The following is a 15316-nucleotide window of genomic DNA, read 5'->3' on the forward strand; positions in this document are numbered from 1 at the left end:
TTATAGAAAAGTTGAGAATTCAATGTATGACATCTCAGCACCATGTGAGTTCTCTGAGTGCTGAGCATCATGTGGCACCACATGGGTGTGAATGTTTTGTTCAGTTTGGTTGATACTTTGGTTCTTACCTCTGTGGCAAGTACACTGGTATGAGTTTTAGTTGAGTCCTCAGCAAAAGGGGTAACAAAATTATCCCTGTTTGGGAAAGAGGTTAGAGCTTTGGTAAGAGATTTGGTAAAATGATTCAGAGGGAAGAGTGAACTATTAACTCAAACCTGCACCCTGTATAATTAAGGCTTGATCAGTTACAGTGCTTTGAGGCAAAATCACAGAAATGATGACACAGGAAGTATACTTGTTAAGGTGTAGGCAGGGGGAGCCTAGAAGAATGACTGAAGAGACATACATGCTTTCCCTTTGCATTTTCTGTAACAGGATTTCCTTGTCACATTGTATGAAGTCATGCAAATATGCCCCCTTTGGCTTAGTGGCAGGAACCATTTCCTCCCCAATGCTTCCAGGGAAGAGATGCTGAAAGGGAGGTCAAGATCTTGGAGATTTGTATTAGCAGATAGCATTTGGTCAGGAAAAAGATAAAAGATTACAGGGAAACTTACTTTCATATGTTCATGGGCTTACACACAATGAGGTACATAACAATTCTTTCTTAATTTTCGGAAGCCCAACTAGTGTTTTACTGCTTTTCATACTTTTAAGTCTACACAGTTTTTAAATTGGTTTAATTATTTTTCAAGGGAATGAATTTTGTACCAGACTAGCTCACTCAGTACAATCCCTAATGTGGCTATTGGTTCATCAGTAAATGAGTACTTGAAGTTTGCATAGCTCTTTGTCTTCTCTACAGGAATAAGTTAGAAACACATTCACACCATATCACTGTACCAGCACAGTTACAGGGGTTCAGTATGTATTTGTAAACAGAAATGTCTTAAAAACTACTGTTTTAAGAGACCTGAGTCTTTTCAGCTTCCTTTAGAATTTAGTTTTCATATTCAGCAGCCTGAAGAGATGTGTGCCTTGTCTACTTATATCTAAAGTGGTATATACTTTTTAAAGTTCTATTTTTTAACTATGCTGCAATAGATACTGTATACTATAGAATACTATAGTATCTATGAATCTATGGACGTCTTGCATTCAAAAGCTTGTCTAACTTTACCCCAACTGCACAATTGGTCCAATAAAAGTCGGACATTAAGTTCTAAATAAAAGTACTTATAAACCTACAGTTTATTTCTAAATTGGAAGGGAAATGTGCTTTTCTATCAATATAACTAAATCAACACTAGAGGCTGTACCAGTGTAACTCTTGTTAAAAAATAATTTAGAAGTTACAGTGTATAGACCAAACCATGATCGCTTATCTCTGTCCTGCTGTTAATTGGCTGTTGTCATGCCTTCCTTGCTGAATTAAGGAATGCTTTCATACTCAATATTTTTCCCTGAAAAGGAACCGTAACCATATCAATCTTCTTTTTAAAAAATGAAACACAGCGAGTTCTTTCATGCTCCCATAATTAAGCATTTTGTCAAGCCCTTTAGTCAGTTTTGTGGCTCTTTTCTGCACTCTCTTTGAACCTCCAACATGTGTTTAAAATGTGGACCCTGGCCCAAGATTCTAGCAGTATACTGAGGTAGAATTCATTCTCTACTTCTACTCACTACCCTCCTGTTCATGCATGTGAGGATTGCATCGCCCATATTTTTCCACAGCATTGAACTTGGAGTTCATCTCAAATTACTTGTCCCCTATGAGTCTTAGATCCTTTTCAGGGTTTAATTCCCCATTCCATAGCCCTGACCACTATTCCTGCATTTTAGAGATATAGCTTTGGCTGTATGAAAAGCCATTTTGTTTGTATAGCTTCCACATACGAAATACTCTAGATAGTTCTGTATGACCAGGCTGTACTTGTCATTGTTTAACATTCTGTCATCCCTTGTATCATGTTGCAAACTTTATGTATTTCTAGTTCACTGATGAAAATATTGAATAGTGACAGATTTACTATCAGTTTCTGTGCAACCCTGCTAAAAACACTACCATTTAAGGACTCCCCCTGACAACTGGTTAGATCTCTGCCAGTTTGACATGTGCTTTATTGGGATACTGTGGTGCTATTTTTTTAAAATCTGAATGTTATGTGATCCTAGAGCAGATGACTTGCAATGTCTAAAGATATTACATCTATTTAGAGAGATTTTTTGATGCAATAGGAAGTAGTGGGATTATTGTAGATGGGGGCAGATCTCACACTAGATACAGTAATGAGTAGGCACACATACTGATTTGGTTAAATCAATTGTACTTTGTTTGTAGGCATTTTTACAGTGGTTTAAACCCCATTTATATTTTGCACTGACTCAAAGTTGCACCAGCTTAATCTCATGCCATTAGTTAAATCAGAAACTTGACCATACACCTATCTTTGTATTCTAAGGGAATCTTGGATAAATCAATTCAAAGTAAAAAGTTCCCAATAAAATGTAGTGAATAACACTTGGTTAATAGCGTCAGCACATTGCAGCATGCAGTTGTTTCATATCTGAAATTCTTAGCCAGCACATTCCCATCATTAGATCCCTTTAGCTCTGAAAAGCGCATTAGTAGTAAAAATGTACAACAAAAGATACATCTGAATACAAAAACATGACTGTATGTTCATTTCCCTCATCTTCTATACTGGTATTCTTCCTATATTCTCTTTATAGTAGTCCTCCCCTTTTGTAGAGATTGATTGCTCCTAAGTATGGTCAGATTCAGTGAAGCAAAAATGGACAGGCAGAGATCCCTGCTGCTTCATAAAGACAGGGAATGACATTTGTTTCCAATTATGTTTACTGATTTCAAATACTTATTAAAGTCTGGCACCTCTGAAACAAAGGGAAATTGCATGGTTCATGACTGAAAAATAAGAAAATAACATTGGAGCTTCTTCTTACATGTTAAAGGCATTGTTTCAGGTGTTCAGAGACTTATGGGATGTGAGTTGGTCTTAATTCCATTCCTGATGAGCAAGGACTCACTAACAAAAACATTTGCCATTATCATTGGCAGTCTTTGCAGACACCTTTAAGTGAAATCACAGAGACTTGTGTACAGACAAGCTGTTGCTGATGTTGTTGATAAGAATACAGGACCAATTTTGAGACCTAACAGAGGGCAAATACATCTTGGACTTTGCTCTTTGGCTTCTATTCTGATATATTCTTATTTAAATACTTTGGGCCAGATTTTCTTCCCCCTACTTCGCATGTAAGTGGATTTAGGTATCTGAGTGTGATTCTGTTCCAGCTGCTTGAGCACCTAAAAAACCCATTAATGTGTGCACTGTTGTAACAAACACCATCATGCCCTTAAGACTGAGACACACAAAGGTAATGAGGAGGACACACTCACCTTTTTATTAACAGCTGTTCAGGGAGCAGGGGGATAGTGTCATGCTCAGGTGCTTAAGTCTACTTACATGGCTAATACATAGAATAGAATCTAACCCTTTCTTTCAATCTGGACAGCAACATTTGAATGTTACATTTTCCCCCTACAGTAAGAAATCTATGGAGCCTAGGCATGTAAATATCTTTTTTAAAAAATATTTGTTTAGCCTCCTCTAATTATATTGGTTAAATGATTAACCAGTAATAGTAGACATGTCCTCTTGGGTCCTCCAATCTCTGTCTGGGAAATTTTTTGAAATAGGAACAAATGTCTGGGATTTTGCTAATAGAACTGCATTTCCTGGTTTGCCCTAGTGGCATGCATGTTTACCAGGGATCCAAGATTTTCATTTGCTGTGGAAAAATGCAGATTTTCCTCTTTAAAGGAGGAAACTGCAGGTTTCCCCTTGCAGGCTGGCATCCTTCCAGCCTGCAAGGAGCTGCTTGGGGTGATTGGAGGTGTGGGGGGGACCATGTGTGTCTAACCTGCACATGCATGCGGCCAGCATACAGCCAAGGCAGGATGAAGGAGCAGCACCAGCAGCTGTATGCAGGTAAGTCTATGGGGGGGGGCGGGGATTGGAGGGCCAGGGCTAGGGGACTATCCAGGAGGGACATGTGTGTGTATGTGTGAGCATGTGTGTGTGTAGAATGGGTGTGGAAGGGATGGTTGCGTGTGGAACAATTGCTTTTTGGTGCTGGGAAGATGACTGGATGCTGGGGCTGCAGCAAGGCATGAGGATGGGGGGCATGGGAAGGGGGGAAAGGGTTACTTCAGGGGTGGCAGGAAACTGCATGACCAGGCCAGCAGCACCAGGGCCAGTGCCTGTGCTCGCAAGAGCAGGTTGGCCAGGAAACACTGCCCAGAGGCGGCTGTGGTCAGGCCACCTGGTGCAGTGTGGGAGCCCCAACCCAGGATGGAGGGTGCCACAGGATTCCTTTCCTTCTTCTTCTAGCCTGTGCTGGGGCTATCCTCACTGCTGCTGCCCCCACAAGCTAGAGCCACTGAAGCCACCACACTCTGGCCTGGTCAGGATGGGGGCAGCTGGGGGCTACGGGTCAGGATTGAGGAGCACCTGCAGGGCTAGGAGGGCTGTGGCTTGGGAGTGAGGGGCAATGGGGATGGGCAGGACTAGGGGTTGGGAATTTGGGGCACTGGCAGCGCCAAGGGGCTGCAAGTTAGGAGTGAGGGGCACCAGTATGGCCTGAGGGGGGTGGAGGTACTCTGGGTTTGGCATGAGGGGCACCAGCAATACCCAGGGGATGGGGGACTGTCCCCCCACAACCATATACACCACCAGAGGTGCCATCTTTTTTGGAATTGAAAATATGGTAACCCTAGACAACACAGCAGCTCAGACACAGCTGCTGCTCGAAGCCGCTCCTGGCTTCCAGAGCACTTTGACTTCAAGGGAGGGTTGGGGTGGAGGCAAACCCAGCCAGACAACACAGCCCACCTGAAGCCCTGTGGTTCAGGGAGCACCTGTGAACACCAGCTAATTGCTTAATTGATAAGTGATAGGCTGCTCCCTGTTAGGCCTCTTAGGCTACAGGTATTAGTTCCCCTTGTCTCTTCCTCCCCTCCTCCCTGCTCTTCACTCCCTCCTTCCTGCCTGTCCTGTTGCCTTCTGAATCCTGCTGGGGTACTACGTGGCTTTCCTTCCCCACCAGACTGTGCCCGCCCTCAGCTAAAGTTAACTGGTAAGCTAACCTGTTATCATTGCACTTATCAGTTAAAGGATTAATCACTTAACCTTTCATGTTCCTAATAGAGCCCTCTAGAAGCTCAAAGATAGTTTCAACATCTTTGCTGTTTTTAATTTTTTTCTGTGCACTTTTCATCCAGGCCATGGCACTATACCATCTAAGGAACTATCCCTCAAGTAGAGAAGTATGGTAATGCCACTGCCAAAATGGTTAAACTAATTTCTGTATCTACAGTGCACTCATTGCCCCTTTATATTAATTACACTATTCACTGTCACTACCAGCTTTGGGTCACCATTGATTCAATTTTAATAGTTATATTTTTATTTCTTAATTTAAAAGCAATATATGTTAGTCCATCAACAACTGAAAAAAATACCATTAGTGACTGACTTTTAAAAAAATGGTGCTCAGGGTTGGGTGCAAAAATGCATGTACTGTTGCGTAAGGAATTATTACTGTTGCATGTGCTAATGGACAGATACTTAACTGCCTGTTATCATATGTACAGTTCCCTGATTTTTATGTGCAATAGTAGTAACTGCGTACATGAATTGCATGCAAACTGGAAGTACATTTTTGTTTGGTCTTCTTAGTAAATTGACCTTTACAGGATTAGCGTTCCAACCACTTAGAAAGCACTTGCTAAATAAAAAATTGCCTTCAGTATCTTATGTTAACCTGTTTCCACTGCCTGTAGTTGTCCTATACAGAGATAGAGTTTGTTACTATATTAAGCCCCAGTAACACTTTGTAAGAGATCTGCCATCTGATATTGCATTCATTTTGCATTATGTGCTTGATACATACAGTAGCAAGCAAACTGTTAAGCATGTGGTCAGAGCCATTTGCTGCCTCTTCCAGCCTACTAATTGCCCTTGATTTCCATTAGTCCAGCTTACGCTGCATCCTAACTCTAGAATAATCAATATACTGTTGGTCTACTTCTGCTGACTCCTTAATAATTAAGGCAGAGAGACAATTCCCCACCTTCTTATTTTTCATTGGCTAGCTGAGGGTTTTGGGGAAGAGCATGGCATGTCTCCAGTAAGGCTGCTCTTTCAGCTGGAGAAATATTATGGAACAGTGTAGGGTCTGAGCCATCTTATGAATTTAGTGCCAAGCATTAAAACGCAACTTTATTCTCATAAGTGACTATGGGTCCCTACAGATGTTTAGGGGAGGTGCTCTAACTCATGGTGCTGTACAAAAAGAACCATGAGGTAGAGGCCCCCCCTACTCCCCCGCGCAAAAATACATTCACCTGTTGGGGAGGGAGGCTTGAGCCTGCCTGCACCAGCCCTGGCCAGCAGGCAGGGGCACTCCAGCAGGCCCCCAGGAGACTGCCCAACTGCTTCACCCCCACAAGCTCCAGTTGTGGCAAGGCCAAGCCAGCAGCTATATGTTGCTCATGTCAAGAGGTTTGGGCAGGGGATGCAGGAAAGGGGCGGGGCTCACTGCCCCAACCTCTTTCCAGTGGCAGCATGTAGCTGCCAGCTAGGCTCTGCTGTGACCAGAGATTTTTTTTGGGGGGTGGAGGGTGGGAAATGGAGCCTCATTGCCTTGCAGACCCAGCCCAGTGACCCCAATATTCCAGTCTGGGTAGCTTGGGGAAAGGGTGACTCCAAGGCTAGGGTGCTTCATTGCACCCCCAGCTCCTGCCATGGCAAAACCCAGCCAGCAGTTGCACGCTGCCCTTTGCCTCCCCTTCTGCACAGGGAGAAGACTTCCTCCTGTGACAGCCCTGCATGCAAAAAATTAACCTCAAGGGAACCTGAACAGACATTACCCAAGTCATTCTGCTCTAGAGCGTGTTCAGCTAATAGCTGATTTATTGAGGGTTAATTTGTCATACAATGGACCATTTCAAAAGTATTATGTCGTGACTGCAGAGTACTTTCATGGGCCTGATTGTGCAAAAAATGTAACTTGTGTCTGCACACTATGTTAACCTGACATCATCTTGCTCCAGAGAATATGTATAAACAGTTATTACTTTTCATTTTGATGCCAAAAAAAAAAGTGGGCGGTATTTTTTTTTTTATAGTACTTTGTTCCAATGAGCCCTGGAGAGCCATCAAAGTAATAGGATAGAGGGAGCCAGATACTCTTCTGATTTGTGCATCATCACTGGAAGTGTTAGCTAAATTCAAGCTATGGAGACAAATTGTGTTCTCAACAGAATTATAGTATCATAGAAAATTAGGGTTGGACAGGATGGATCTCAGGAGGTCATCTAATTCAACCCCCTACTCAAAGCAGAACCATCCCCAACTAGATTGTCCCAGCCAAGGTTTGGTCTACCTGACTTAAACCTTCAAGGATGGAGCTTCCATAGCCTTTCTGGGTAGCCCGTTGCAGTGCTTCACTACCCTCCTAGTGAGAGTTTTCCCTTGTATCTAAATTAAATGTCCCTTGCTGCAACTTGATTCTTGTTCTGTCATCTGCCAGCACTGAGAACAGTCTAGCTCCATCCTTTTTTGAACCACCCTTCAAGTAGTTGAAGGCTCCTATTAAGTCCCCTCTCTGTCTTTTCTTCTCTAGACTACATTAGCCCAGTTCCCTCAGTCTTTCTTCGTAAGTCATGGCCCTCAGCTCCCTCACCATTTTTGTTGCCCTCCGATGGACTCTCTCCAATTTGTCCACATCCTTTCTATATTTGGGGGGTGGGAGCAGGGGCAAAACTGGACACAGTACTCCAGATATGGCCTCACCAGGGCCGAATAGAGGGGAAGAATCACTTCCCTTGATCTGCTGGCAACGCTCCTACTAATGCAGCCCAGTATGTCATTAGTCTTCTTGGCAACAAGGGCATACTGATGGCTCATATTCAGCTTATTGTTCACTTTAACTCCCAGGTACTTTTTTGCAGAACTGCTGCTTAGCCAGTTGGTCCCCAGCCTGTAGTGGGGCATGGGTTTGTTCCATCCTAAGCGCAGGACTTTGCACTTGTCCGTATTGAACCTCATGAGATTTCTTTTGGTCCAATCCTCCAATTTCTCTAGATCTCTGTGAATCAGTCCTACACTCCAGTGTATCTACTACTTTACCCAGCAGTCATCCACAAACTTGTTGTGAGTGCATTTCATCCAATCTTCCAGGTTACTGATGAAGATATTGAACAAAACTGGACCCATGACCAACCACTGGAGCACTCCACTTGAGACTGGCTGTAAATTAGACAGAGAGCCATTGATTATTACCCTCTGAATCCAATGATCTGGCCAGTTTTCTGTCCACCTTACAGTCCCTTCATTGAACCTGTGCTTCCTTAGGCTTTTTGCAAGAACGTTGTGGGAGATCATATGAAAAGCCTTGCTAAAGTCAAGGTATATCATGTCCACTGCTCTCCCCACATCCACAGAGCCAGTCATCTCATCGTAGAAGACAGTCAGATTGGTCAGGCATGACTTGGTGAATCCAATACACTAAGGAAATCCTATTACTAAAATAGCTGCTTACAACAAATGTAATAAAATTAATCTTAAAAGTGCATAGAAAAAAAACAACTCATACAATACAAAAAATAATGAAATAACTGCATACAGTACTGTTGTACTGTTGTGTTACATATGTATTTTTGTTTACTTCCATAATTTAGGCAAGGTGTTTTGCTAGAAACATTTCAAGGCAGCAACTCTTTTCCCGCAAAGGCATGCACTTCAGTTAACATATTCCTCATGAGGTCCAGTAACGTGACGAGTGAAGTCTTCTGAAGCAGAAGTATTTTGTAGAGCAGGTGTGTCCAACATACAGCACGTGGGCCACCATGCGGCCTGCCAAGCCATTTTCTGTGGCCCACGGTGCTGCGACGGCTAATGGCTGCTGAAGGGCTGAGGAAGGGACAAGCTTCCCACATGCACTGCGTCAGCTTGATGCTGCTGACACGGTGCGGCTGCTCCCCTCCCCCCTCATTTCACGGTATCCCTTCCTCACCCCACCCTTCCCTTCCTCACTTGCATGCCAGCTCCTCCCCTCTCCCACATTGCAGGGTTTCTGTTCCTAGCCCTGCCCCTCCCTTCCCCATTTGCATGCTGGCCCTCCCTGCACCAGTCCCTGCCGGCTGCGTGGGCTTGAGCAGGTTGCAGTACGGTGGGCAGGCAGGCACAGGGGGCACAGATGCCAGCGCAGAGGGATGCTACGAGCAGGCCCGTGGGAGATGCTGCTGCTGCTATGGCTGTTGGGGCAGGAAGCCAGCACTGCTCCCGCCTCCCCGCATCCCCCTGCACCTGCAGACCTTGTGCTGGGAGTGGTGAGTTGCGGGCCCTGGGGAGGGAAGGACCCCTGCTGCCTGGACTCGGGCTGCCCTGCACATCCCGCCCCCCCGTAGAGTCCCCACATGTCCCCCTGGCTGCTGAGCCCAGGTGCGCAGGTGTGGGAGCATCCTTGAGGCCGTCCAGGTGGCAGGGAGGACAAGGTAGGGTCAGGTGGCACCCCTCGACCCCTGCGCCTCCAGGCTGCGGCTGGATTGGACAGGTTGCATGAGCGCCTGCTCCTGCCAGCCCACTGGGTGATAAAAAGTTCATGATCTGGCCCCACATTCCAAAAAGGTTGGACACCCCTGTTGTAGAGCTTCAGGAAAGTCCTTTATCTTATCTTTTTCATCTACTGTATTTCCTAGACTATACCAACTTCTCCATCTTCTGCTGACTTATTGCTAACCCTCAAATTAATCAGTTGTCTTATCAGTCTCTATTCTGCAGGGTAAGTGTTTTGCATGTCTATTTGACCCATAAGATCTTTAAAGTCATTGTAACAGCGGGGGTGCCAGGGGTTGCTGTAATACCCTCTAGCACTAGCCTCTATCCAGCCTGGCTCTTGCCTTCACCCCCTCCAAGGTCCCACCCTGGTTCCTCATCTGCCACATCATATAAAATTTGATAAAGGGAGGCTGCCCTCGGAGGTTGGTGAGCTGAGGTGTTCTCTCCTTATCACGGTTCTTTCTCTTTCTCTGCTGTGCCCAATGAGTCTCAAGGGCTAAATTTTTGGCCTCCTTCAACCCCTACAACCATAGCTATGCCTCATCGAAGTTATTCTATATACTGTCCTGTCCCGTGTAGAGACCTCAGCACTCTTGGCTTCCTCCATCTGCAGATCTCCAGCTGTGGCCCACTGATTCAGGCCCAGCTCTCTGTCTCATCCCTATCAGTTCTTTGCATCTCTCACTTCTGGGTACCAGCCTCTGCATCTCTTGCTTCTGGACTAGCCCTACACCCTCAGGGTGCCCGGGGCTGGGCTGCCTTAACTGTCTCTGCCCTCAACTCTCTGGTCCCTTAGCTTGGCTGAGCTACTTGCTTCTCCAGTTCTCAGCTCTCTAGTCCTTGACCCCAAGCCAGGTTGCTTGCCCTCCAGCCCTTAGCCCTCTCTTCCTTGACTCTGGCTAGGTTGCCTTAATCTGAATGCCCTACCAGGCACTCCTCTGTGGCCTCCAGACTTCCCCTGTAGCCACAGTGCACTCTCCTGATCTAAAGCCTAACTCACCACATAAACAGAAGTCCCTGCTCCACAGCAAAAGAATCTACCCAGCAATGGGTCATGGCCTCCCTACAGGGCCACCAGCTCCCTTTAGTTCCCTCTGGGAAGCTCCAGGAAACAGCTCAGGTGCCTGCTAGTGTCAGCTGCCACAAGCATCTTCCTCAACAGCTCCTCACTATTCAGCATCAAGGGTCAGACTGACTGCTCCAGCTTGGGCCCTAGGCTTATATGCCTAGAAGCCACACACTCCCCTTTGCAAGAAATCTGTCTGTTACCTGCCTTTCCCAGCTCTGTACAGGGTTTTCACTGTCAATCAGAAGCCAGCCTACTCTCCTACAGCCATAGCCGGACACAGCCAAATAAGTCTTCTACATCTTATAGGGGCAGGAGCTTCCTGGTTCCCTGCCACAATTCCTCCTTTTCCCCTACCCTTACACCGAAGTAACTGAGTCTGGGTCCCCTGTTACAGTCACCAAACTGGCACATCTAAGGAATACTCTTCCACATCACTCTCCACTCCTTCAAAAGAAATCCAAGCCTTACAGAAACACTTTGTGATGCTATCTAGTCTAAGTTGTTTTGTAGCAATGCAAATACAGCAGATGGTAACCAGCACTGAAATCTTTTTAATCAGTTCAGTGACATTTTTATAAGATGTCAAATGTGCCACTAATGATTGCAATTCTAGCTTTCTTTAATGACCAGGGATCCTGCTTTTTCTCTGATTTAAAAAAAAAAGAAATCCCCTATTTTTAGATTAATCCACATTTTTCTGTGATTAAAATGAAACCCCACATATATATCTTACTTATACTTATTTTATATATAAATAAGTGTTTCATTTTAATCACAAAAAATGTGGATTTTTGGGTACTTTTTTGGAGCAGCAGAAGAAGAAACCAGGATCCTTGCTAATGACCCTTTAGAACAAGGGTCAGCAACCACCAGCACATGTGCTGAGCATGGCATGTGAGGCCATCTTACTCGGCATGCCACCGCTGGCCTAGGCTCTAGGCAGCTGCTGCCAGCCACAAAGCCTGGCTGCTCCCAGCAGGTGGCTGGGTGGCTGCAAACCTTGCCATAGCTGGCAGCAGCTACCCAGAGCCTGGGCTGGCTGCACCCGGGAGGCTGCAAACATCCGCTCCAGGCTCCAGCATTAACTCCATACCAGCAGGTGCATGTATGTGTTGGAGCAGACTTTGTCCAGTTGCCCAGGAGCCCAGCTGCATATGCCCACACATCTGCTTCTGTGTGTCTGTCTGCCTCTGTCTGGTCCTCTGTGCACACACATCTGGTTCTGGATGTGTGTGTGCATGTGTCTGTTGTGGGTGTGTTCTGGTTCTCCGCGTTTGTGCACATGGTTCTCTGTGTGCGTGTGCATGTGCCATGTGTTTTCTAAATCTCTCTCTCCTCGTTTTCTTATTTGTCTTTTCTTTCTCTCTCATTGCAACATGCTTAATAAAAAAGGAACACATAACAACAAAGGCAACACTTATGCCTATTAAATATACTTATATGCAGTGTGTCCTGCCATGTACACCCCCCACTCCCAACTTTGCTTTTCTGGAATGCTGGGACTCCGGCACCTTCCAAGGTACACATTGTGGTTTTTTCAACACTTTGGCCAAAAAACGTTGCCTACCCCTGTTTTAGACATTTGATAACACCTTCGTCCATGGATTGTTACATTAGCTGTTTTGAAAATGAAGCAAATTAACTTTATATTTGAAGGTTCTAGGGCAGGGTGGCATGCAATGTTAATCAAAGGAAAGGCAGTTTTTGTTTTTCTTTTTTTTTAAATTTTTTTGTTGAAAACTTGAAACCAATTTTCCATTGAATTAAACATCATCCAATTTACAGGCAAATCCTCCTCCTTAATGTTTTTGAAACATCATGGGTTTAGAAATTTCCCTATTACTAGAGGTTTCTCCAGTTTTCAATTTGCAAAACCACACATCAATAAAGTCACTTTTTTTTTTTTAATTTGCTTTTTTCCTTTATGTGCTTTACAGTTCTCAAAGTTCACATTCTTTTAGGCAATGCTCTAAAAAAATCCTATCTCATCACAATTTGCTACCCTTGTAACCTTTGATCAACAGTTTAACACAATCTAACTATTCACTCACCAATTCTTTGTTAACATTGTTGACCCTGATGTACACTTGGTTGAAAACTGTTACATCAGCCTCAAACTCTTCAACCGTCTATTTGATGCTTTAAACTTTTTGCTTTCCAAGTTTCTCACCGATCAGTTCTCCTTGACTTTGAAGAATTGTCCCTGATACAGACAGATTTCTTGCACAGGCACTTACAACTATTCATAAACAACTGCATTCAAATTAGTTGTGTGTGTGGTCCAAGATTTACATTTTGATTTTGTATGATATTCACTTTGCAACCGCTCATCCCTAAGCTTGTCTTTATTCTTTAAAGTCTTGAAAACCTGTGTCTTCTCACACTTAGAACTTACCTGTCAACTGTGTAGTATTTGACGTGTCTGCTTCATCAGTGATATGACCTCAATCTCTTGCTTTAGTCTCGGTGTGTTTGTTTTCCTGTCTTTTATCATGCCAGGGATGTAGTCTACTGAATAGCCTGCTGTGTGCTACTGCACTATGAACTAGTTTTAGGGAAGACACAGTGTGCAAATAGCAAAAGGAATTCTAGTGGTCCGATATTCAAATCCCAGACACACCACTAATCTGTTTAATAAATACGCATATGCACAGTCTCCCTTTTTTAATTTCAACATTTTTACATATTCTCCAATCCTATTCTCACAAAATATATAATCACTTTCTGTAGTATAGAGTGATTCTACAAATGGGCCTCAAACTTCCTTTTTGGTCATGCATTGGTTTCAAATTTATACTGACCAAATATAAATAATTCCCCATAAAACATGCTGGGACCACTAAATTTTCTAATGACCAGGTTTCACTATATTTGGAAATCCAGACAAGTGAAAATGTTAAGTTTCCCAAGGCAAAGGTGGGATATACATGATGAGTCAGTTCTCATGCTTTTTGGGTATGTAACCCAGAGTTCATGCACTTTGCCTGCACTGCATCTGCACTAATGGCTCTCACCCACGAAGACTGGTTAGGGCCCAATAGTGAGTTTTACCAGACTCTACTGTGCTCTAGTTAAATGAACAAGGTAAAGGTAGAGAGAAAGAAATGCAATGTGTATGTATATGTGTATATGTCTCTTGCTCAGCCTAGCCATGGTTACTTGTATACCATCTCACAGACAGTAACAGTATTAGGACTCGAGATGATTATTATGTATGTTGCAGTAGTACTTGGAGACCAATTCTGAGAGCCTCACTGGGATAAATGTTTTCTCTTAATATGTGTATGTGCAATCCTTGACACAAACAAATTGCATTTTAAAAAGACAAGACGAGTGAGTGTGGAAAAGAAGGAAAAACACAGCATAACTTGCACAAGGTCACACAGCTGGTCAGTCACAGAATTGAGATTAAAAACCAATGTTCCTAACTCCTATTCATTTGTCATATTTATGAGGCCACAGTGCTTTTCCTTGTTATATTTTATAAGCATAGTGGCCCTTCTCAAAAGTAGTAACTCTCAGGAGTTCAAACATAAGGTAAAATGAGATCCTGCTAATAACAGCAGGTTAGTTGTTATAGACATGATTTAAAAAAAAATTTTATGCTTACTCTGAAATTCTGCTATAAAGAAGCATAGAACCATAATTAAATAGCTCATTTGAGAGCTATGTAGCCCTACAGTCTAATTAGGTTAATGACTTAATTTAATTATATTCTGGAATCCTTCTAAATTACTAACATTGTGAAAACCCTCTGGCACCAAATGATAAAGTATAATTTGATAATCCTGTAATATGGGCCAACAATTGTTTTAACAAATAGCTGCTTTTTAGAGCTCAAGCCAAGAATAAAAACATAGCAATCAGTATTTGCACATCAAAGAACTACACTGAATTTTGAAAATGTAACTTAGCTTTACTTTAGCAAGCATTCCATTTGGTGTTATTGTGAGCAGTTAATTTTATTTTTAAATCACCCAATAAAGTATTTTTCCTTCATAATTTATTTGTCAGGTTATTCTATTGAGAGGTGCCATTTTAAAAATCACTTCCGGGGTGTATTGATAGCAATTGATACCAAAATAATGGGTTTCCATCTTTGGGAGAATCTAGAAATAGAGGTAGGGTTTGAAACTCATAGTTCTGTAAATGATATTGTCAATGGATTATTACTTCAAAATCCAAGAAAAATACCAAGAATGTGACTGAAGTACTGGCATCGATGGGTATAATCTGTTCAGGAAGGTCAGAAAAAGGGGAAAAGGAGGTGGTGTTGCCCTATATATGAAAGGAGATGTACTGCACTTTGAAACATGTACAGAGTGGAAGGTAGGCCTATTAAAAGCCTCTGGGTAGAGGTCAGAGGGGATGGCAGAACAGAGGTTGTTATGGTCAGTGTCTTCTATGTACCACCAAACCAGGAGGAAGTACTGGATGGGGCCTTTTTTAATGAACTAAAGGAAAATTCCAAATTGCAGGACCTGCTTTTCGCGGGGGGGGGGGAGTTATTGGGATACCTGCTGACAGGGAAACAGTAGTGTACAAGCAGTCCAGCAAATTCCTGGAGTGTACTGAGGATAACTTTTTTGATACAAGTGGT

The sequence above is a fragment of the Crocodylus porosus genome, unplaced genomic scaffold (assembly GCF_001723895.1).
Source record: "Crocodylus porosus isolate Cpor-Errol unplaced genomic scaffold, CroPor_comp1, whole genome shotgun sequence".
NCBI lineage: Eukaryota > Metazoa > Chordata > Crocodylia > Crocodylidae > Crocodylus > Crocodylus porosus.